Below are 2,589 nucleotides of genomic sequence, written 5' to 3'. Positions count from 1 at the left end.
CATGTCCAAGCATGCCATTGATTATTACAGAAAGGAAAACGTTGTCAGAAACATCGGTAAACAGGTATTTCAATTCTGAATCATCTACCATATCGAATTCTACCTTGTTGAATTCCAAAACGCCCCTGTCAATGCAAATCATTCCATATTGTAAGCAAAACTTCATGTACAAAAATTAACAGCTATGACTCATATAACATTTTAATCTCATACAAAACCACTATCCCACCATAACACTGACTGACCATCATTGTTGTGTGGCTCTCGCCCCTACATGTCTTTCCGACAAGTCCATGACAACAAGTTCACAACATTCCACATCATCGTTAACACATCAAAATCGAATACAAAAACCACCACCACATTGTTGTTGTTTTGTTGACCTTGTTTAAAACAGACTAATCATCTGTTGTGCGGCTGTCGTCCCTACATGTCTTTCCGACAAGTCCGTCACAGCAAGTTCACATATTCCACAGCATCGTTAACACATCAAAATCGCATATAAAACCACCATCCCATGGCCATTGTTGTTGTTCTTTTGTTGTCCTTCTTGAAAACCGACTAATCATCTGTTGTGCGGCTGTCGTCCCTACATGTCTTTCCGACAAGTCCGTCACAGCAAGTTCACATATTCCACAGTATCGTTAACACATCAAAATCGCATATAAAACCACCATCCCATGGCCATTGTTGTTGTTGATTTGTTGTCCAGTGTTTAATACAGACTAATCATCTGTTGTGCGGCTGTCGTCCCTACATGTCTTTCCGACAAGTCCGTGACAACAAGTTCACAACATTCCACAGCATCGTTAACACATCAAAATCGCATACAAAACTAGTCATCCATTGTTGTGCGCCACAGCATCGTTAACACATCAAAATCGCATACAAAACCACCAGCCCATTGTTGTTTTGTTGTCCTAATTAAAGACTAATCATCTGTTGTGCGGCTGTCGTCCCTACATGTTTTTCCGACAAGTCCGTCACAACAAGTTCACAATATTCCACAGCATCGTTAACACATCAAAATCGCATAAATCCACGATCACATTATTGTTGTTTTGTTGTCCTTGTTTAAAACAGACTAATCATCTGTTGTGCGGCTGTCGTCCCTACATGTCTTTCCGACAAGTCCGTCACAGCAAGTTCACATATTCCACAGCATCGTTAACACATCAAAATCGCATATAAAACCACCACCCCATGGCCATTGTTGTTGTTCTTTTGTTGTCCTTCTTGAAAACCGACTAATCATCTGTTGTGCGGCTGTCGTCCCTACATGTCTTTCCGACAAGTCCGTCACAGCAAGTTCACATATTCCACAGCATCGTTAACACATCAAAATCGCATATAAAACCACCATCCCATGGCCATTGTTGTTGTTGATTTGTTGTCCTTGTTTAATACAGACTAATCATCTGTTGTGCGGCTGTCGTCCCTACATGTCTTTCCGACAAGTCCGTCACAGCAAGTTCACATATTCCACAGTATCGTTAACACATCAAAATCGCATATAAAACCACCATCCCATGGCCATTGTTGTTGTTGATTTGTTGTCCTTGTTTAATACAGACTAATCATCTGTTGTGCGGCTGTCGTCCCTACATGTCTTTCCGACAAGTCCGTCACAACAAGTTCACATATTCCACAGTATCGTTAACACATCAAAATCGCATATAAAACCACCATCCCATGGCCATTGTTGTTGTTGATTTGTTGTCCTTGTTTAATACAGACTAATCATCTGTTGTGCGGCTGTCGTCCCTACATGTCTTTCCGACAAGTCCGTCACAACAAGTTCACATATTCCACAGTATCGTTAACACATCAAAATCGCATATAAAACCACCATCCCATGGCCATTGTTGTTGATTTGTTGTCCTTGTTTAATACAGACTAATCATCTGTTGTGCGGCTGTCGTCCCTACATGTCTTTCCGACAAGTCCGTGACAACAAGTTCACAATATTCCACAGCACCGTTAACACATCAAAATCGCATTAGAAACTACCATCTCATGTTGTTGTTATGTTGTCCTTGTTACAAACAAACTGTGAAACTGTGGTCCCAATATCTTCCGACAAGACCGCAACAACAAGCTCAAAACATAACCACAGCTTCCTCAAGATGCCTCACGCCCAGCATGCCCCACACCAAACATGGCGACACCTTTCCCAACATGGCAAAAACTTTCCCGGCATGCCTCACTCCCGGCATGCCTCACTCCCAGCATGCCTCACTCCCTTGACATCATCCAACATGGCGGCGCCCTATAATACAACATGGCGGCGCCCTTCTCCGCTAACGAAAACAAAACAGGTTGTGCTATCGCAAACCTGTAACAAACCCGAACCCGGGTCGGCAGAGTACTAGCAATCCTTCCATAATTATGAAACAACCAGAGGGGCGAGTAAGAACAGAAAGAAAACAACATGCCCCCTACCCGGAATCGAACCGGGGTCGGCAGATCACAAATCACGAACGCTATCACCGTCGCCACAAAAGCACTAGTGCCCTTGGGCAAAGACGATAGGCGGTACTGAACACCAATGTTACACTTTACGACCAACAAGGATACCTCGCTCAAAAG

General features: G+C 43.1%; 1 protein-coding gene across 1 annotated transcript in view; it reads right to left on the bottom strand.

Moving 5' to 3' along the window:
• LOC118421293 (tRNA-splicing endonuclease subunit Sen2-like) overlaps positions 1-2,589 on the bottom strand; it is a gene marked incomplete in the record, with an annotated part of 21,061 nt that overhangs the window by 18,095 nt on the left and 377 nt on the right.

This window comes from Branchiostoma floridae, chromosome 8 (genome assembly GCF_000003815.2).
Source record: "Branchiostoma floridae strain S238N-H82 chromosome 8, Bfl_VNyyK, whole genome shotgun sequence".
Lineage (NCBI taxonomy): Eukaryota > Metazoa > Chordata > Leptocardii > Amphioxiformes > Branchiostomatidae > Branchiostoma > Branchiostoma floridae.
This window is presented reverse-complemented; position numbering and strand designations above follow the sequence as displayed.